Genomic DNA, 24000 nt, shown 5'->3' on the forward strand with positions numbered 1-24000 from the left:
TTTAGATGAGCTTGAAACAGGAAATATATCCAAATATAAGCCCACATTTGAAATATATGTATTTTCGATGCCAATATTCAGAAAGGAGCTTACTCTTCAGGGAATTTCAGAAACCCAGTATGTCCCCTATATCTAATGTTTATTGCTTTAATATTTTCCACAGCAAATATTTATATATGTATTTGTTGTATTATATATATAAATATTTGTATATTATATATTTGTACATATTAATGTATATTATATGTGTAAGTACATGTATAAATGCATTCCTATGTGTGTATATATATATATTTATATATATATGTTTCTGGGTATATGTATATCAGAGTTAAAGATAATGGTAATATATATATATGTTTGTATATCAAAAGATTTGGGGATTCATAAATAAGAAGGTCTATTTAACACTACTTAAAGTATGTATTATTAATAGTCTGTATTTATTTATCAATGGAAAAATAGCATGAAGATATGATATTACAGTGAGCAAGAAGTAGAATTCCGTGGTATTTAAATGGAAAAGTATTTTAATTCAATTACATGTCACTTAAAGAAGATTTTCTAGAGAAAGTGTAAAATGAGGAAATTTCTATGAAAACTAAATAAAATTAAAGCATTATACTTTTAGTATATATTAAGTAAACTACATCACTGTAAAGTATTTCTTCTACTTCTATGGATAACTTTTTTCCTGGGAAAACTCAAAATATTATTTAGCTGTAGGATAATTATTTTTTAAAAAGATTTTCTAATCAAATATCAGAAGGAAGCAGTGACAGAAAAAACATTAGATATATAATTATAATTGCCTGAAAAATATATTAAACAAATAGGCTTTATACTGTATGAAGAAAAATGAATGAAAAGGTCAGTGGGATGGCCTTATTGATTGAAGCGAGACACTGAAATCTCACTTTTAAACAATTGCCCTTCAATGTGCTTCTAACTCATGACACCACATTATTTCACGTACTTGTGAAAAATATGGTCTTCCTTGCCATGTTCATGAAAGCTCGCTTGACTTGTTGATTCCTTAGGCTGTAAATAAAGGGGTTCAGCATGGGAGCTACTGAGGTATTCAGCACAGCAACTCCCTTACTCAAATACACTTTCTCTGGCAGAGTGTTTAATGTACATAAAAATACAGCTGCCATAAGAGATGGAGATGACAACCATATGGGAAGAACATGTAGAAAAGGCTTTTGTCCTCTGACTAGTAGAAGGAATCTTTAAAATTGTTCTGATGATATATATGTAAGATAGAAATATTAATGCCAAAGTGAACATTAGAGTAAACATGGCACAAGAAAACCCCATTATGTCTAGGAATTTGGTGTCTGAGCAAGAAATCTGCAACAGAGGAAAATAATTACAGGTAAAATGGTCAGTGATATTGGACCTACAGTAATCAAGCTGTAAGAGCAACATGAGTAAGGGGAAGATGACTAAGAAGGAAATCAGCCAGGAAGCAAAGACAAGCATTGTACAGACTTTTTGATTCATGATGGTCATGTAATGCAGAGGCTTGTAGATGGCAATGTAATGATCATAGGACATGGCAGCCAGAAGGTAAAATTCAGTGACTCCAAAGAGGATGAAGAAAAACAACTGAGGTATACAGTCATTAAAGGAAATGGTTTTGTCTCCTGAAATAATGGTGCCCAGGAACTTGTGTATACTGACAGCTGTGAATGAAACTTCTAATAAGGAGAAAGTCCTGAGGAAAAAATACATGGGAGTCTGCAGGTGGAAATCCACAAGGGTGAGTGTGATGATGGTCAGTTTCCCAGTGATGCTGAGCATGTAGGTGATGAAGAGGAAGACAAAGATCATCACCTGGAGCTTTGGATCATCTGACAATCTCAGGAGGATAAACCCTGTTACTTATGTATGGTTATGCATTCTTCAGTTGCTTACTTATTTATTCTTTCCAAAGGTATAGGAGAAAGCAGAAAGAATGAAGCCATATTGAGGATTAATCCAAATCCAAGTGCAGAGCTGGAATTTTGCTGAAAGAGTATGCCATTTCCACCTTTAGGGGATATTTGAAATCATCTGGTAGTAACAATGATCTTTAATTTCTCTCTTCCAGAGAAAAACATTTTAATTAAGGCAGGTTACAAGTATCAAAACTACCATGAGAAACAATCTCATCCACGTTAGAAAAGGTATTGTCAAAACAAACAAACAAACAAACAAACAAACAAAAGTAAAAAAAAATGTTAGTGAGGATGTGGAAGGAAAGGAACTCCTTTAATTGTATGTGGGATATAGATTAGTACAGCCACTATGGAGAACAGTATGGAGATAGTCAAAATCCTAAATAAAGAACTACCATTAAATCCAGCTGTACAATTCCTGGGAATATATTCAAAGTAATGAAATAAGAACACCAAAGAAATAAGTGCATTTTCATGATCATTGTGGCACTACTCACACTAACTAAGATGGAGTCTTTTCAGCCATAAAATAGAATTAAATCCTTTTCATTTTCAGCACAATGAATGGAAATGGAGGACATTAAGTTAAATGAAATATGTCAAAGACAAAAACAGGCACCACATGTTCTGAAAGGACAAAAGTGATTACTAGGGATTGGGAAGTGTGCAGATGAGTTAGGGAGAGTAGATGTAGGGCTTTTAAATATGATCAATACATGCTGTACATACGCATGAAAATGTCACACAGAACCCCATTAATATGTATGAATAACACTTTTGCACAAAAACAATAAATATCACTTTGGTATCCCAAATCTTGAAGTGGAAAGGTAGGGGTTTATAACCAACTTTTGTGACTCCAGTGGTACCCTTACTGTTCAGAGACATGCTTACAATGTGTCTTGCCATATAGGATCATTTTTGTGTCATTGCTCCAATCTCTACACAAGTTTCTCTTTTTTCAAAAGTTTAAACACATTGAAAATCATCAAAATGGGAAAGATGCATTATTTTAAAAAAGTGATTATTTTATCCTTAGACATCCATCAACTTTTAAAATATACTTCATACCTTTTCCAACTCCTACTTCTACCTCATTGGAAGTCAGAAATACTGAAGCCATCTCCATGACCAGCCTCAGGTGACAGGGATAAAAGGTGAGACAGCATAGAAAGCAATATAAAGGAGAGAAGGAAGGTAAAAGAAGGAAGTTAAGAAAGGTGAATATGGTTGATGTACTTCCTATACAAGAATGAATATAGAGTTTTCAAACTTTTGAAATCACCATAAGATGGGGACTAAGGTAGAAAGAAAAAAATAGAGCATATGAACCAATTTGAGTTATAATACATACATACATGGAAATATCAGAAGGAAACTCCCTGTTTAGCTATATTAAACAAACTAAAATGCATTTATAAAAAACAGAGAACATATATATATATATATATATATATATATATATGAAGGTATATAAACATACATACACACATACAAATGACAGGCATCATATGTAGCACATTGTAATGACATCTGTAATCATCCTTTTACTTATTTTCACGATATTACACATAATACCCACTGCATAATGACCTAAGAACTTTGTTCTTATTCTTCCCAATACTACACCTAGATTATGCTGAAATCTCCTGGGAAATCCACCATTGCACTGTGCATTCTTTCAACTTTAGACAGGATCTTATCTTCAAAGCTATTACTTATATTATAAGAGGAATATTGGCTATATTCTTTATATTTAGCATATTTAAAATAAATGATATGTAAAGGAAATCATACTTTGTTAAAATATATATGTATACATTAAATGAAAACTTTAAAACATCATTTCTAACTTACTTTCATAACATTTTTCTATAGTTCATTTTTTTCAACTAACCATATTCCTGTCGTGTCATTCTTACTTCATCAAAATTTGCTTTTGATTTTGATTAAAAGCATGAGATCTTTATAAAACCGTGAAATTACAAAGTACTATCTCAAATAGACAAGATTTAGATTCAGTCTCAAGTTTGGAGTTCTTGAAATAACTTACTGATATTGGAGAATTATATTAAAAATATACATTACATTATTACTATTCCATAGAGAAAAGGTATCAATGGACTGTATTTTGATGTCATTTCAGGTTTATCCCCATATTATTTTTTCTCTTAAAATTCTGATGGTTTTAATACTTTGTCTGAATTATAATAACATGGCAAACTCTTTTTTGCTTGTGATTAAAATTTCCTACCTGGAAGGTAGAAAGAACTCTGAGGAAAAGTATGAATAGGTACAGAAAGGATTTATGAGAACATCACAAAAATATGAGCATTTCTATAGCTAGTCTTCAGGGACCAAGGAAGCAGTAGTAAGTGGTCTAATATAAAAAACTGACTGTGGTACACTATAATTTTATTTGAAAATATTTATAAAAATTCAATGGATTGTATTCATTTGCCAACACAAAATAGCCTTAATAAAAATTGTGAGCATTTATAGTCGTTTGAAGGAATAAAAGACAATATTAAATGTGGTACTTATGATCCATAGAGCCTTAAATTATTCTAAGGATATATTTGTGGAGAAGATGAAGGATATCTCAACCACTTAGCTCATCAATTCAGTTCCTTCTCTTTTTTTTCCTTTATTGTTGTCCTGAGTGGGGGTACACTGTAGTATTTACACAGGTTATAATATACTTGGTATATATCATATATATCATGATATACATATACATATATCAAATATATCATACATGAATTCACCTACTCAACCATACACCTTCATCTTCTTCCCCCAGTTTCCTGGAGTAATTTCAGCAGGTATCCTTTTTGCCTTTACTTACATGTGTACACATTATCTCCTAGAAAAATATGAATTATATTATTCAGCTCTCATTCCTTTCTACCCATTTCATCAAGATGACTTCTTACTTGCCTTCCAGGGAATTAGAGAACAATTCAAAACAAAAATTAACAATGATCTTTAATATTTGTTAAAAAGATAGCTACATGGCATCTTCAGGTCATTCATTCTGAAAACATCCGCAATCTGCCCTTCCTAAACCTTAACATCAAATGAGTATTAGCCATGACACTCCACATAAATGCAGTGTAACGTGGGCAATTTATTTGATTCCAAGGCAAAGAAACCCTTTATATTCAAGGATACATGAAGTATTAAGGATCAAGAAACATTCCTTAGTAAGACTAGCATAAAAGATTTTGAAATTCTATTTTATTACTGGTGTGTGTGTGTGTGTGTGTGTGTGTGTGTGTGTGTGTGTGTGTGTTTTGTATTTAATAATATTTTTGTTCTACTATTTGGATATTCCCATAGCAACCAAGTAACTTTGAACACCTAGTATTTTCCCAAATATTCTATATTTATTCAATTCTCTCTTCTTCAATTAAGTCTCATTAAAAGTTATTAGAAAAGTTTTACAGAGCATAGGTCCAAAAATAAAGTTCACTGATCGTTTCAGACTTTTGCTTTCTACTTTATGAATTTGAAGAGTTGTTCAGAGTTTAGGTTTTTATACATTACATGAAAGAATAATTATTTAATTCAATGTGTGGACAATATCTAGCTCAGCTTCATAATTATAGAATATTTAACTTCTGGCACTGTTCAGGTCTTTCAGGCTATGGGTGATGACTACACATGGCTTCCTTTGAGAAGTTTTTAAGCGTGAATAAAACAAAGAATGCCCAGGAGATCCCACTCAGTGGTTAGAAGACTTTTTTATTGAACTTTTATTTTCTATTTTTTCACAATTATTTTGGTGACTTTTCCTAGGGAAATATGAATACTTTATATTTGTCATATTCAGTAATGATGGGTAGATTCACTTTTCAGCATTTCTACAGGTATCTATAGAAACAAATCAAGGGAAGACAGACCACCATGTCACATGTAATAACAAGAATAATCACATTTGTTAGAGTTTATGATAAATGTCTGCTCAAACTTCACACTTCCCATTAATTAACTACACATAATATAAACAATGAAGGAAAAGAAAATAATTTAAGAAATTATTGTACTAAAGCACTATTAATTTCTTATTTAGGACATTATAAACTCAATTACCTATTGCAGAAAGTATACAGGTTAAAAATACAAAGTGAGATTTAATGAATTTCTGACTTTGCATGAGTTACTTTCTTCAAGTTCAGTTTCTCTGCTAAAACATAATTGAAATATTGAGAGTGCATTTGAGGATTAAAAAATTATATAAATAATTGAGCTGCATAAATTCTGTGGTATGTGGACTTTAAGACTATATTAATTATTTCATTTGTCTTTTGATTGGAATTAATTCACAACTTTGGGAAAGATATTCTTAGTAGATGTGATTTATTAAAAGTATGATTTAATTCAGTGACTAAAAACTTTCATACTTAACTTACTTATCCCTTATCACACACTTATGAAATATTTATCCTTATTTCCAAATGAGGCATTGCAGTTCAGAGACAAACTTCCACTAAATCATAAAGCTAGAAAATGATATGTATAATCCCAGAGTATTTAGAATTAAAGTATGTTCCCTTAAACACAGAACTACATAGCATGTATTTGATTAGAAACACAAAGACACAGAGACAATAATTTCCTGCTTTTAATCAACATAAAATGAGTACATTGATATAATAAAACCAAACATGCTAACAATTTTATAAAATTTGATTTCAAGTTGTAATTCTAATAAATCCTAATTAATATGATAGAAGTAATCTCATTTAATTAATTTTGATTAACATTTGAACTGTGTAGTAATAAATCAAAGTTGAAATTTGAGAGTTCTACTGCTTTCTGTATGTTCCACTTACCTTTCTTTTTCTCACAGTTTAACTAACCCTCAGGTTAGAATACTGAAAGCATCAGCCAATGCCATTGCTGTAATCCAGGCAAAATAGCATTTCTTAAAAAGTTCCCTCTGTTCCACTAAACTAGTTTATTTCTTGTTCTTAATGATTTTGCTTTCATCTTCCCATTTTATACAGTGTAGATATATTTCTTTGACTGTGGAGAATGGGGAAAAAGCAAAAATAGAAAACAGAAAATTATCAGAAGTTGTTTAAAAAATGTTTGGTGTTTTCTACATAGATTTATTAGCTCAAGGGGATTAATTCAGTGAATCAAAATTGCCAAAAGAGGAATATACACAAAACACAGAGGAATATAAAATACAATCCACATAAACATTAAAATTGGAAAGGAAGCTTGGGGAACTGTGCCCAAGTGAAAGAGAGAACAAAATAATGACAAACAAATAACAACACTGTATGAAGGTTGTTTCTCCTTGGCATCCTTTTTTGAGACAGACATAGCGACCAAATACAGAAGTTTAATTCCTAATACTTACAAGTGGACAATGCTTCATTATATTTTCAAACAGGGAATCTACTTCATTGAACCAAAACATGCAATGACTGCATTATGGCTTGTTTGCTCTCCTTCAGGAATTTTTACTTCCATAATGCTGCTTAACCTTGATGCTTTCTCCCACACAATCTATCCCATACAACAACAATGAGATAAGAAGAGTTTCTTCATTTTACTAAGTAATGTTATAATTTATAGGTCAACACATTATTATTAATCAGTACCTTTCATGAAAAATTAATTATATAGTGATGCTCATATAAGACAGTGTGACTGAAAAACACCAATAAAATGTGTACGACCTTAGCAAAATCAGGCAAAATATAAAAGCAGAGCAAAGACTCCTTTTTGCTTTTTAAATTAGGCTATTGTATTAGGTCAATGACTTTAGTCAAGTCAGTGAACTTTTCTGAGAATCAAGTTACTCATTTATGAAAAAGACACAAGCATGTTAATTAAGCCATATGAGTGATGATAACTGAATTGGATATGTCATTCCACATACCTACTCCAAAAGATGGCATGCAATAAGTGTTCTTCACATGAGAGTGTTGTTTAGGAAATCCCTGTCAAATTTCTGGGTTAAATAAGAAAAATAGTGTCTACTTATATTTATGTCTTTCTTATTTTATTAATACAGACAAGCAAGAGGATGTATAAAACCAGATATAACAGTGATTTCAAAATAATCAGGAAAGAAAAAATATTATAAATTCCAAATTATTCAGAAGTAGAAAAACAAATACCCAATGCCATTGGATAAATGGGAAGAATTGGACAATAAATGGTAGCTAAATCATGTTTGTTGCAAATATTTAATTCACTTTGAATGTCTTATAATTTGTAAAGTAGGACTCATTACAGAAGAGAAATTTAAAATTACATTTATTAAAACTGTTTCCTGTTAGAAGCTATTAATACATACAATATGTTTAATATTAAGTATAACCAGTAAAACGATACATGCTTTACAGCCATTGGCTTTCTATACAGAGGTGTAAATCAAGCTGGGACCATGGGTTGTGATTCTGCTACTCTGGAAGTTGATGTGTGAGGATCAGGAGTTTCAAGTCATACCATGCTAAGCAGCTACAGCTTGTCTCAGAAAAAGAAAAAATAAATGAATTGTAAATCAATGGCTAACTTGAACCAACATATAGTTTTAAGGAAGACACAACATAGGCATTTTCAGCTTAAAAAGAAATGTGATCTGAAGCCAATGAGCTCAACACCAGACAACTCCAAGCTGGATACAGAAGGATAGAGGGTAAGTAAAATGTCATTTCTGTCTTTTTGGAACCTCACAGTTACATTCATTCATGTCAATACATACTTTCATTTGCTTCTAAAAAACACTACTTTATGAGCTAGATCTTTGCAGGTTTGTTTTAGTTGCTGGTTCCTCAAGTTAGAAATAAAAGAGTTCAGCATGGGAGCAACTGAAGTGTTGAGACCAGCTACTCCTTTGGTCAATGATGATCTTTCTGTAGCCAAAGACTTGACATATATGAACATGCAGCATCCATAAGAGATGGAGATGACAATCAAGTGAGAGGTACAGGTGGAGAAAGCCTTTTTCCTCTAGGTGGCAGATGGAATTCTCAATATGGTGGTTATGACGCATATGTAGGACAGAATCACTAATGCCAGTGTGAACAACAGAGCAACAAAGGCAAAGTAAAAGCCAATCCTCTCCAACAGCCATGTGTCTGAAAATGAGAGCTGCAAATTGGGAAAGTAGTCACAAGAGAAGTGATAGATGATATTGGAAGCACAGAAATCTAGCTTGAGGACAAGCATAAGTGGTGGGAAAATGGTCAGAAATCCTGCCAGCCAAGAAGTGAAGACAAGAAGGGTGCAAATTTTCCTATTCAGGATGGTGGTGTAAGGCAGAGGCTTGCAGATGGCAACATAACAATCATAGGACAGAGCAGTCAGAAGAAAGACTTCAGAGATACCATGGAGATGAAGAAGAATAACTGAGCTAAATAGTTGTTATAGGAAATGGTCTGGACTTTAGTAATTATTGACCACAGAAATCTGGGGTTGGAAACACTTGTGAATACAATTTCTAAGAAGGAGAAATTCTGGAGGAAGAAATACATAGGTGTCTTTGGACATGAGTCTAGCCATGTCAGCATGATGATGGTTAGGTTTCCAGTGACACTTAGCAGATAAGTCACAAATAAAAAGATAAAAGTTACAACCTGAAGTTCTGGGTTCTCTGATATGCCCAAGTATAAACTCTGTGATCACAGTGTGGTTTCTCCTACTGAATTTTTTCTTTCACCAAAATCTGTTGATTAAAAAGTAAAACACACATTGAATTTAATATAAAAGAAGTGAACATTGGCACTGAAATGAAGCAATGAACATTTTCCCAGTTGCAATTTTATGATATCTGCTCATTCCTTTAAAAAGAAAACATATACAGCCCATAATAAAAAGTAAACTTGTATTCACAGATTAATACCTTTAAGTCAGCATCAGTGATTTTTAAATAACACCAGTGCACATAATTAAATTCTCCACATGCAGTACACCTTTGAATAATATATTTATGCAGTATTTATTAGCTATATCTATAGTTTCAGTATTGAGACATTGTTTTCCAGTCAAGATTGTTTGCTTTTACATCTGAAATCTCAATTTATCTTTAAATTCTGATGTCATTTACAAAAGTAAAAACTTTCCTGGTGGAAATTCACAATTGCTGCCTTCTAGAGAAGTGCTGGACTAGAAAGGGGTCTGAGCTCTTCTCAGTTTGGTTATATATATATTTTTAGAAAGGTCTCTTGTTTTTCCTGGGCTGGTCTACTTTGTGATCTTCCTCATGCTTCCTATATAGTTAAGGTTACTAATGAGCACCACCACAGCTATTGTTTTCCTTGTGTTGAGACTGAATCTAAGTATGATCCTTCTGTTTCCATCTTCAAGTAGCTGGGGTTATAGGCATGGGGAAGTGCTCCTGACAGAATTACTAATCTTAATGAAAGTTATAATTTTATTTGTAACATATATTCTTTTCAATGTGGGTGTAGAACTAAATGTGTTTACAATCACACAAATATATTAAATAGAGTGGCCTTGGTTATAAAAGAAAGTCAAGTCCTTAGTTTATTGGAATGAAAACAGAGTTCAGAGAAATAAATTATTATTCAAAGAGAGCTGAATAATATCATTCTACAACATACTGTTACATTTATATCATTATCATACACATTATTTTATTTAACAATTAAATTTTTGTGGTTATTCACTTAGCGTTATTACTCTTAAATTTGCCCGAGGACAAAAACAATAACTGATACCAGAGTTTTTTGATGCCAAAACATAGCATTGTGTCTCTTACCAAAGACTAATTAGAATGAATTAAACTTTTAATAACATTAATATCATAGTGACCACAAGGCTTCAAACTGTAACTGATATAATTTCTATCTGTTATGTTCTCTTCTTATAAGTAGAAAACAACATTTTGCCTGCAGTATGTTGTCAGTTCACTTGTTGTATGACTGTATTCATGTACCATAAAAGAAAGCAGTATGACAATACTGACCCTCAGTTGAGTTGGCCAGTAGAACAGTAGAGGATAACTCTCAATGCTAGTAGCAACAGGCATTTTTCTGTCTTTCTGTTTTAGGTTTCTGTTATGAATATACTTTTCCTTTAGGAATATACATATTTTGTCATTCATCTAGCATTAAGAGTGGCAGATCAAAGGCAGAGACCACTAGTGTAGTTGGAGCAATGGTCAAAAGGTGAAAATCTATAGTTAATAATTATAAATATGTCAAAGTGATAATTTGAGGGTACTTGCAATTTGTTCCAATAAAATAAACTTTTCAATGACAGGCAAAAATGTATTTTTTGACAAATATGAAGCATACATTTTGATATGACCAATGATATCAATTAGAAATATAACCTAAATTTGCCTTTATTTATTTAAATTGTAAAATATATTAATAGTTTAATTCAGACAACATCTATTACATAAAAGACTCTCACAGGTTGAATTAAGGATAAAATTTCTACTAGCATTTGCTCAAAGTAAAAAAAAAAATCTCTTTTATAGTTTTTATTTTTCTGTACAAACATAAATATTGCTTGGTTCTAAACTTCGAAACCTACTATTATTCTGAGAATTTTTAAGTAAATTTCCAGGGTACTCCAGTAACCTTATGATACTGGAAGATGAAACATATTAAAGTTCTCTGGATTAGATAAAGACTGAATCCCACACAAAGATAACACAATTTATGTTCTCTGGCCACTGTCTACACCACTGAGAAACTGGGTTGAAGAAAGCAAGGATGCCAGCAGAATGTTCAATAAATGTGGTAATATCATGACACATCTTTCTGGAAGGCCTAGGGTTCTGTCAGATTTTTTTAATATATTTACCCATAAACACTATCACACAAACTCAGAGATATTTTATCTTTGTATACTTTATGTAATTTTACAAACCATATAAAAGCAACAAATTTGTCACCAGTGTGTAAGAGATATCCTTGTGAAGTTATCTAGAAAATGTTTATCATTTCATAAAAATTCCTTAGAGTAGGAGGTTGGAGTTTTATATATAAATTTTTAATTTCATTATTGATAAAGATTGGAGAATTATGCTCTTACCAATTTCAATCATTAGTTACAAACTGTATGTATTAATTTGTACAAGTATAATTGGTACACTTATAAAATCTAACTTTGTTACATATTTCAGCTTTCTCTTCCTAGAAAAAAGAATGAACCCTTTTCATTGCATCCTAATCAGCATTGAGTATTACAAATTGCTTAAAACTTTTATATTCAGAGTGATGAAGATGTTATCTAAATTCATTTAATGATAAAGATAGTATCATGAAGACTATTCACAATGCCTGGGTTTTGAAGTTAACAAGATATGTTGTTTTGCCAGCACAGTAAATTTATTTGATCTAAGTATCATTTTTCTTACCTAAAAAATGAGAGGACTGATAGTTTTAACTCATAGGATACTATAAAGGTTAAATGAGACCTGTACAAAAGTGCTTAGGAATAGTTAGGGTACAGTGATTAATATATACATTTTATATATTTAAAATTTTTCATATTGCTTAAATAATAGATTGAGCATTTTTTGATGGTACTGGGATTTTGAACTCTTCTTTGTACTTGCTAGGCAAGCATTGTAGCACCTGTGCCATGCCTCTGACCCTTTATGCTTTAGTTATTTGTTGTATACTTCTCAGATTTTTGCCAGGGTCCACCGGGATCATGGTCGTCCTATTTATCTGCGCACATATTTGGGGTGATAGACAAATGACACAACACTTAGTTTATTAGTTGAGATTGAAATCTCACAAGATTTTTGCATGGACTGTGGCTTTGAACACCAATCTTCCTGACTTCTGCCTCACAAGTAATTGCTATTGCAGATGTGAGCCACCAAGCCTGGCCTCGATCAAGCATTTTTTTTCAGTATTTATAATACTTTTTGATGAATTGCCTAATAAATATTCACTTTTCATTAGATTTATTGTTTTATTAAGAGACCTTATGTATATTAATGTGTGTTTTCTATTGCAATATGTTTTGGAGCCTATTATTTTCTTGGTGTCCTATTTCTTTGAGGACATCCTTTTCAAATTAATAAATATTCATTTATATTTAATACTTCTATACTTGTGATCTTAGTGGACAGCTTTAAACCATCCAGAATTTTTCTTTTTTATTTTTTAGGTATGTTTCTTTATGGTTCTGGGGATTGAATCCAGAGCATTGAGAATTCTGGGCAAATACCTTACCACTGAAGTACACACCCAGTTCCAGAATTTATGGTCATATGTGATATGGGTCTATTTGTGCTGCTTTTCAATGAACAATCAACTGCCCTAACAAATTAAGTCTAGAAATAATATGAAAGTCTGGGCAGTGAGATACAAGAGCACCCATATCATGTTATCTTCACAACACCCCTATGCCAGAATTTTCATAATGAAATCCATATGCAATCTGTGAGCTAGGGGTGAAACAGAATCTAATAAAATATAATCTTGTTCTGAGATACTTGTAGTTCTCACTTTGAAGTACAAAAACCCAACATTCCTTTTTGCAAGGGCCTTGATGTCCTTTTACTGCTTCAGATTCACTTCATACCATCACCAATCATCCCTTACTGCACCAGTGAGCTCAGCATTGCAGGCAACTGTGAAATGGATGCAGGAAGACAGAGGGTAATTAAAATGTCATTTCTACTTTATTGAATTCTCACAATGGTATTCATTCATGTCAACCATATTTTCATTTGCTTCTAAAAAAACACTACTTTATGAATCAGATCATTGAAGGCTTGTTTTAGTTGCTGGTTCCTCAAGGTATAAATAAAAAGGTTCAAGTGGGAGCAACTGAAATGTTGAGAAGAGCTAATCCTTTGGTCAATGATGATCTTTCTGTTGCTGAAGGCTTGACATACATAAATATAGAACTTCTATAAGAGATGGAACAGGTGAGAGGAATAGGTGGAGAAAGTCTTTTTCCTTGGGTGGCAGATGGAATTCTTAATATGGTGGTTATCGTGCATATGTAGGACAGAATCACTATGCCAGTGTAACAACAGAGTTACAAAGGCAAAGTAAAATCCAATCTTCTCCAACAGCCATGTGTCTGAGCATGAGAGCTGTAAAAGGGGGATAGCCACAAAAGAAGTGATCAATGACACTGGAAGCACAGAAATCCAGCTTGAGGATAAGCATGAGTGGTGGGAAAATGGTCAGAAATCCTGCCAGCCAAGAAGTGAAGACAAGAAAGGTGCAAATTTTCCTATTCATGATGGTGGTGTAATGCACAGTCTTGCAGATGGCAACATAGTGATCACAGGACATAGCAGTCAGAAGAAAGAATTCAGACATACCCATGGAGATGAAGAAGAACAGTTGTTATAGGAAAAGACCTTGACTTTAGTAATTATTGACCACAAAAATCTGGGGATGGAAACACTCGTGAACATAATTTCTAAGAAGGAGAAATTCTGGAGAAAGAAATACATAGGTGTCTTTAGATGTGAGTCTGGCAATGTCAGCATGATGATGGTTAGATTTCCAGTGACACTTAACAGATAAGTCAGAAATAAAAAGAAAAAAGTTACAACCTGAAGTTCTGGGTTCTCCGATATGCCCAAGAATATAAACTCTGTGATCACAGTGTGGTTTCTCATACTGAATTTTTTCTTCCAACAAAATCTGTTGATGAAAAAGAAAGCAGAGTAAATTTTTATGTAAAAATATTAAAAATTAAACACTGGCATTAAAATCTCCAATGAAATCAAGCGAAGGAACTTTTTACTATAAGAATTGTTGCACTATTCTCTAATCCTGATTAAAACAGAAAACATACAGAGCCTGTTGAAAAGGTAACACATAAACACAGATTTTCCATAAAGTCCTCTCTTGAGTGATTTTACATGAAACTCTACTTATGTCTTCCATATGTACAATATATCCTTGAATTACAGTTTTCTGTAATCTTTTTAACTGTATTTGGATTTTGAGTTTTTAGACATGGTTTTCCAGTTGCTATGATTGAATGCTTTTGGAACTAAAATAGCTAATTTTTAGTTTTGTCTCCAATGTCATTTACAAAACCTACAATTAACTTAATAGCTAATTTTTAACTTGTAAGTTATGTTCTTTTAAGTTTGACCACAGGATTAAATGTGTTTGCAATCACAGAAAGAAAACTCTAGAATTGCATTGGTTGTAAACAAGTAATGTCCCTGTCTTTTAGGAAAGAAAACAGAGGTCAGTGAAATTAATTTATATTCATGGAACTCTAGCTGAATAGTATAGTTTTAGAACCTACTGAAGCATTAATACAATTTTTATGCTTGTTGTTTTAATTAACATGGCTTTTTTCTCCACATTTACTTTGTTAAGAGAGGAACTCACAAAGAAGATGTTTTGATGCCATAATATAGTGTTGCCTCCATTACCTATAACAAACTAATCAGAACAAATAAAAATTTTCCTGAATTTATACCATAGAAACCTTGTAGCTTTAAAATGTAGCTGATATGGCTTCTTTCTGCCTTATTCCTTACATGCAGCAACCAGTATACTCTCTGTGAAATAAGTTCTGAATTATATATATTGTATTACTTTTTTATGTATCATGGAATGCATAACACAGTAGGCAGTCAGGATTAAAAGTAATATTGGATATATTTTCACATTTTCTATTTTATATCAGTAATTTTTTCCTTTACAAATATACATATTTTGTTAATCATCTGTCATTACAACTGGCAGATCAAAGGGGGAAACTATTATGGTTTCAACAATGGTTGAAACATATTAAAATCTATAGTTAATAGTTATAAATGTGTTAAAGTGATAATCTGTGGATACTTGCAGTTTTTTCCAAAAAAATAATCTTCTCAGTGTCAGACAAAAATACCTTTATTGACAAATATGAAACATACAATTTGGAAGTCTGATGATACCTATCCTATATTTGATTTCATTTACTAAAAATATGAAATGCATTAATAGTATACTTCAGAAGATATCTTTCAAAATATAGTTCACCCTGGCATCCATTACAAAGAAGCATCTCACACAGAAAAAGCACAGGTTGAATTAAATGTGTGATTTATATGATCCTCAGTTTGAAATAAAAATAAATTTCCCTTTTATATCTTACTTTTCTATACAAACAGAAATATTGTTATGAATGGAACTCCCAAACTTACTATTGTTAACCTGAGAATTCTTAGGTAAATTCCGGGGTATACCACTGTATGATGCTGGAAGGCGAAATGTGTCAGAGTTCTCTGGAAAAGATAAAGATTGAATCCCACACAAAATAACACAATTTACCTTCTCTGGCCATTGAACAAACCCCTGAGAAAGTGGGATGAAGAAAGCAAGGATGCCAGCAGAGTGGAGTTTAAGAGATGTAGCAATATCATGACACATCTTTCTGGAAAGCCAAGCAATATAGGGAGGTACAGCAAAGTGTACCGATCTGCTGACACAGTCAGCCTGGTTTCCCTTTGGCCAAACTTCATTTTCCTAATGTGCACATGAACTCAGTCTCCACTCAGGAGATAATGTATTCTCAATTCCTGTGGGATTGGTTTATTCTACAGTGGACCCTCCTTTGAATGTGTGACCCATATTTTATTCATTATGTATCTCTGCCAACATAGAGAAGAATGAATGACAAGAAAAGTATTTTAAACTTATTTTTCACTTTGAAGTTGACATGTTAATTGTTATAATAATCAAGTTTCACAAGTATTCCTGTGAACATACATAATAGTCCTTATTCTTCCTATCAGGCTTCCATTTCCTTTAGACCTTTAATTTAATCAGAATAAAACACTTCAGTATGGCTTACCAGACATTTTTCCTGTGTATTTACTCACAAGACAAGTCACAATTACACACCAAAGAGATAGTTTATCTTTGTATACTTTATGCAATTTTATAAACTTTACAAATGCAACAAATTATCCAATTTTACTACACAAATATTCAGCCACTTTCCTGTGTTCTTTTTTTTTTTTCAGTTAACAAGGTGTAACTAATATCCTTGGCATGTTATCTAGAAAATGTTCATTATCCTGAAACAATTGCCCAGAATAGCTGGCTAGATTTATATATAATTTGTTAATTTCATCTTTGATAAAGATTAGGGAATTAGGGAATGCTAATTTCACATCTTTAGTTACTACACTGCATTCTTACATATTTAATTGCATATGCACAATTGATATATGTGCAAACCAACTTTTGTTATATACTTCAGCATTTCCCTCCTACAGACAAGAATGAATCCTTTTCATTTCATCCTAGCCTATGTTCAATATTATAAATGCTTTTATAACCAGGCACAAAAATAATATCCCAATACAGTCAATGTGTAAAGACTATATTATAAATACTAGCTCTCTGTGCCTGGGTTTTAAGTTAATAATATTCAATTTCTCTGAAAACTTGAAAAATTATTTGAAAGGTTTTAAAGGAATTTAAGTCTATTTATTGCCTCCATTAGCTATTAATTACAATATAGTAAACAGTTGGATAACATTCGATTAGTACAAAGTTTTCTTGGAGTCTAGAAACAGAAACCTAAATACTGAATATACAGCCTACATATGAGCAATGAGTTGGGGTAAAAAAACAGCATGTGGATCAATAATGTAATTATGAAATTTTGTTTGCTTATTTAGGCCAGCAGGTACTAAATTTCCAACATCTCTAATGAGTCAATTACTTTTCCATGAGACAAGTCTTAGATATTCCATGATTCATGACATAGATTTCAACTTTCTTACAGGAATGTCTCATTAGAGGAACCTTTAAATATCCTCTTAATTTTGTTTAACTAATGAAAATTAAGCAGGATTTGTCAAGTTATTTTATCTGGGTAAGGAAATTGTTGGCAGTGATAAAAATTTTTCCTTTCAGGAATTTTGCAAATAAACTGTAACATTTATGTGTCTATTTAAAACCAAAACAAGTTGTGTTTTGTGGTGCACACCTGTAATGCCAGCACTTGTGTGATGAAGGTAGGATGATTGAAACTTGGAGGTCAGCCTAGGCTAAAGAGCAATTTCAAGGCCATCCTGAGTTCCACGCAAGACCTTGTCTCAACAATCAAAGTCTAGAATGTAGCAAGAAAAATTCCAGAATGGTCCTCGATTCCTTCCAGAATGGTATGTTGATACCACTTAAAAATAAATTCTGATTAAATAATGACTGCAATATTTCCCTAATATTTAGAAAAACCTGTTCTCAAATGCAGAGGAAATATGTCATGGTATCAAATATTTTTTGATAAAAGAAGCAACTGTAATTTTTTTGTTGAAAATAACCAGTGCTATTGATGCAAAACTAAAAGCAACTCCCCAAAAAATCCCAACTCCCCAAATAGTACTTTCAAAACCAATCCTTGAACTTGATTTTTATTCAAATATAATTTTCACAGCAATAATTTAACAGCCAAGACTCAGATTTTATATCTATTTAACTGTCATCTGTCTATCTATTTATCAGTCCATCTCTATCTATCATCTATCATTTATCTGCTATAAGCAATGCAAACAATTATTGAGCCTCATTTCTGGACAAGACTGACAAGTTAGTCTCTCTTCATAAAAAAAGCAATTGCAATTTGAGCATACTTCATATTTGCCTCTTTTGACAGCACCAAGTCTGTCTCATCTGAATCTTCTTACTTCATGAGAAACATCAGTTCTGTACTGCTGTTTGTGCTACCAATTACTATTCTGGGTCAAGACCTCTGGTACATATAGCCTCTGGGTTTCTCAGGAGTATTTCTTTTCTTCTTTGACTTGCTATCTACATATGTAATATCAGATAAAGATTTTCTTTTTGTACTATCTTTTTCATTACCAGCTTTTTGAGAATTATGAAATGGTTCAGTTAACTGTGGAAAACCCAAATTTTCTTCAGGTTCCCAACCATCATTAGCATCCATAAATCTCTTCCACTTCAAAAAATATTCCACCTTCCCATTCACTACATGTGGGTCTACCACTTTTTCTACCACAAATTCTTTAGATGTTAATTAACTGTTCAATTTTTTTTACTCTTTCCATTCTGCTTCTTTCCCATTTTTAGAGTATAGGTTTATTGGAGGCAATTTTTATTTGCAGAGTTGAAGAGGTACTACTCTGATGTTCTGGGTTGCTAGTCCTGCAGCACCTTGGGTCTACATGCCTCCAGTTTCATTAGATTGAAAGTATTTTTAAATTTTTCCTTAGGCTTCTTCAATGATCCATTGTTTATTCAATATTGTGTTTTACAATTCCCATGTGTTCATGTAATTTCTACAGTTTCTTTTACTGTTGATTTGGTTTCATTCTGTTATGAACCAATAATATATAAGAAATGATTTTCATTTTCTTATTTGTTAAGATGTGTTAGGTGGCCTAATGTACAATCTGTTTTATAGCAATTTCCATGTGGTGATAAAAGTATTGTGCACTCTGCAGCTGTTGGATACAATATTCTGTTTTGTTAAGTACATCTGACTTGTAGTGTAATTTAAAAATATTTTTGAGATACTGCATGTATGTTTATAATCATTATATGTTCTTGATTAATTATTCCTTTGATCAGTATATAGTGACCTTTTTGTCTTTTCCTATTTCATTTTGGTGTCTATTTTGTTGGATATAATAGCTTCTTCTGCTTGCTTTTTAATTCTATTTACTTGAGTTTTTTTTCAGTTTTCCACTCCCAGTCTGTATATGTTTTTGTAGGTCAGGTGAGTTTCTTGTAGACAGCATTTGTTAAGTCTATTTAAAAAAAAAAAAAAAAAAAAACAGAAGTCATCAGCCAGTCTGTGACTTTTAGTTAGAGAATTAAGACCACTTATATTTAGAGTTATTACTGAAAGGTATGTGCTTGTTCTTATCCTTTTGTTGATTTCTTCTGATTGTTTTGAATATTCCATGTTCATTTCTTGCTCTCTTCTTTATCTTAAAAATTTGATGGTGGACTGTATTGAAAATATTTGGTTCTTTCTTAGTCTTACTTGCCTGATATTCTTCTAGTGGGATTTATTCTTTCAGATTCTGTCATGACTTTGTTTACCTTTCTTCCTTTTCTTGTTGTAGTACTCAGTCAAGAATCTTCTGTAATGTAAAACTGTTGGTCATGAATTTCATCAGTTTATGCTTATCATGAAATGTCTTTACTTCTTTAATTCTCCAGGATAACCTTGCTGGGTATAGCAAACTTGGTTGGCAGTTATTATTTTTTAGGATTTCAAATACATCATTCCATGCCTACTTGCCTTTAGATATTTCTGCTAGAAATCTGCTGTTAGACTAATGATTTTGCCTTTAACTATGACGTACTACTTTCATGTTGCAGATTTTAATATTCTTTCTTTATCCTGCACCTTTGGCCATTTAACTATAAGATACTATTTGAAAATCATTTTGTGGTCATGAGTATTTGGGGTTCTAAGTGCCTCATGTACCTGAATGTCGATATATTTTCCAAGATTTGGGAAATTTTCTGGTATTATTTTATTGAAAATGTTTTCTATGCTTTCAGCCTATAGCTCTTCTCCTTACTCTATTGTGATTATGTGGATATTTGGTCTCCAGTGGTTTCCCAGAGGTCTTGTATAGTTTCACTATTCTCATTTTTTTCTTTATTATATGATCTACTGTGCCTGTCTCATTCTTTTGAATTCTTTGTCTGGAACCTCATCCACTTCAGTATCTTTGGAATTTGTTGGTATGAAGTTATGAACTTTAGGAGGTGATATCTTACCATGCTTTCCATGTTTCTTGTGTTTCTTAATTGAGATTTGCACATCTATGGGGGTAGATAATTGTACTGATTTATATGTGACTCTCATAGTATGTGGTTTTCTTCTGCATTGGCAGAAAATTTGAAGTATCACTTTGTTATATAGTGTTGAGATTATATTCAAATGGCTTATGTAGTTTCTTTGGTTGTGCTTTGTACAGTTTGGGATCAAAGTGGCCCGTTGACGCCTCAGTGACTCTATAAGTCTTGTGAGAGTTGGGACACGCTGACACTTCAGGCTGATGTGATATAGGGAGTGAAGTATGTGGATTGTCCCCTCTGTGGTAATTCCTACTACGGGAATGGTAGTCTCTATTAAGAATTGGGGATTTCTGTAGGTGATGTTGATAATATTTCTGATATTTGATGCTGGTTCTTTCAGGCATTTTGAAGGACTTGAAGCTCTTATATTATGATAACAGCTGGTGTAGGTCTAAGTATTTCATGGGAAGAGGGTGGGCCTGGAATTACAGCACCTCCTCTGTGGGACACCCTTTCAGACTTGGTGTAGCAGCACTACTTGATCTGACCAGTTGCTGCTTTGATCAGTGTCAATGATTCACATAGATGATATGTCACCAACTATTGTGTTTCTTCTGTCTGCAGTTACTATGAGGGTACCTATCAAAAAGCTGGACCTTAGCATAACCCAATCTGTGTTATCCTGTGGCCAGGTCAATAGCTGGGTGGCTTGAGTAGAAGTGTCTTTAGTAGAAGGGAATGAGTGGAACTAGGCTGTATCTGAAGCTGGGCTTAATTCCTCTCAGTGGAGCTGGGAGGCCCTAATGTGTGTGTGGTCCTTGGATTGATCCTTCACCAGAAGAAATGTCAGAGAAAAGAAGTTTGGATGGAAAAGGGGGAAAGAGAGAGAGAGAGATTATTGAGTAAAAATACATAAATAAAATCCTAAAAGAATAACGATTAGCAAGATAATTTCAAAATAATTAAACAAAAATGAAAAAATGAAGAAAATTAAATAAAAAATAAAAGAATTGATGGAAGAAAGAATGTGAATTAAACATTCCTCCTAGTTGAGGTTCTCAGATGCTTCTCTCAGCATCCTCTATGTTTTAAATCTGCCAGGTATGGTTAGGGGTAAGTGGTTGTCACTGCAGCTTGTAATTCCTTTCAGATCTTGCCACAGGAGTTGGTTTGGAGTGCAGGTTATGCAGGTTGCTAATCACCAATCAGGTTAAGGCAGAACATTTGCACACCAGGTGTATATTTTCTGCAGGGGTTTTTTGTCTGCTCACCCAGGGACACAGCCAATTACAGGGCTGCAGCAAGCCCTTCTTGCAGACTGAGACTGATTGATGTGTGGACTATGCTGAGCATACATTCTTCAGAAAGATTTTAGTAAGTTCATCCAGGCCATGGCAAATGTCATAGCTGCATTACAAATATCTGACTCTTCAATCCTATTCAAATTTCACCAATTGTCTCAAAATGTTCCTTTGTAGAAAAAAAGATACAGAATTTTATGATATTTCTGTATGATTAGATTGGTTTCATGAACCTTAGCAGAAATATCACAGAAGTGTGGCTGTCTTCTTATTCAACTCTATCAGGCATCACATAATACTAGTTCATTTTTTCATGACTAATGATGTCTCCTTTGATTTATTTATCGTGGTAACAATTTGTAGACTTCTTCACAATACCAGTACCTTTGATCTTTATAATTAATGAGTATTTTGATATCATGAATACTACTTCAATATTTCAATCTTTATAAACTTTTGATTTAGAGATTATCTTTCATTATAGACTCATAATTCCCAATTATTGATCACTGTCATTATTGACTTTGATGTTCAGTTGCTCAGTGTAAATGGAAAATTTATGAATGTGTAATCAATCAACTTAGGTTTAAATACTGCTTTTGCCTAACTCTCAGTTCCTTTTCTTCAAACCTCAGATGCTCACCAAGGCTCCAATCTCTCTCTCTCTCTCTCTTTCTCCCTCTCTTCTATACTGTTTGTTATTTCTTTCCTTCTGATAAACTTGGGCTAGTTTGTTCACTGAGGTATATAGTTATGTTGTTTATGTATATGGTATTTCATGTTTCTTAGTGTAAGCATTTATTGCTTTGAATTTCTCTCTTTGAATGGCTTTTGTTGCTTCCCTTTTAGCTTTTCTTCCAATGCTGGAGATTGAATCCAGGGCCTTGTGCATACTAGGTATAGGCAAACAAGCATTCTATCCCCATTCTATCTCATAAGGTTTGGCATGTTACCATTTCATTAATATTCTTTTTCATTTCCCATTTGAGTTCTTCTTTGACCTTTTCCTTATTCATGAGATTTTTGTTTGTTTGTTTTAGTTTCCACATACTTGTGAATTTTCCAGTTTCCTCTAGCTATTGATTTCTAGCTTTATATTGCTTTGGTCCCAAGGATGGTTTATATAATGGAATAGCATCAAATTAAAAATCTTATCATCACAGGAAACAATTACCAGAATGAGGGGACAGACTACAGAATGGGGGACAGTCTTTGCTAGCAATTCATCTGATGAGGGATTAATGTCCAGAATATATAAAAATGAAACACCAAAAGAACAAACAATCCAACTAATAAGTGGACAAATGAATTGAATGGACAGTTCTCAAAAGAAGAATTACAAACTGCCAACAAACACATGGAGAAATGTTCAACATTCTGAACCATAAATTAAAGGCAAATCTAAATAACACTGAGATCCCACATCATCTCAGTCAGAATGACTATCATCAAGGAAAGAAACAATAAATGCTGGCAACATAGTGGAAGAGGAACCCTTATGAACTATTTTTGGAAATGTTGATTAGTCTAGCTACTGTGGAAATTAGTATGGAGGTTACTTCAAAAAAAGAAAAAACAGGTGTGGTCACTCATACCTATAATGCCAGCCACTCATGGGAAAACCATGGCTTGAGGGCCCCAAGGCAAACAAAGTTACCAAGGCCCCATCTCAACCAATAAGGAAGGCATGATGATGCATTACTGCAATCCTAGATATGTGAGAGGAATAGGTAAGAGGATCATCATCCAGGGCTGGTTCAGACAAAAAGCACAAAAACCTGCCTGAAAAATAATGACATGAAAAAGGCCTGGGGGCATGGCTCAAGTGATAGAGAGCTTGCCTAGCAAGTTCAAGGTCCTGAAACTAAATCACATTCTGCCAAAATAAAAACAAAAAATCCCAAACAAACAACAGAATTATCATATATCGAGCAATTCCACTTCTGGGTACATAGCCAAAGGAGTTAAATACAATAAGTATGTGAAGGAGACAGCTACACATCCGTGTTCATTGCAGCATTCTTCATAATAGCTGAGATG

General features: G+C 32.9%; 3 pseudogenes; all 3 read right to left on the reverse strand.

Moving 5' to 3' along the window:
* Window positions 1–968: 968 nt before the first annotated feature.
* On the reverse strand, window positions 969–1905 carry LOC109680674 (olfactory receptor 6C1-like; annotated as a pseudogene).
* A 6767-nt stretch (window positions 1906–8672) lies between these two features.
* LOC141425919 (olfactory receptor 6C3-like) lies at window positions 8673–12601 on the reverse strand (annotated as a pseudogene).
* A 5813-nt stretch (window positions 12602–18414) lies between these two features.
* Window positions 18415–18964, reverse strand: LOC109680656 (chromobox protein homolog 3 pseudogene; annotated as a pseudogene).
* Window positions 18965–24000: the final 5036 nt, after the last annotated feature.

This window comes from Castor canadensis, chromosome 8 (assembly GCF_047511655.1).
Source record: "Castor canadensis chromosome 8, mCasCan1.hap1v2, whole genome shotgun sequence".
NCBI classification, from domain to species: domain Eukaryota; kingdom Metazoa; phylum Chordata; class Mammalia; order Rodentia; family Castoridae; genus Castor; species Castor canadensis.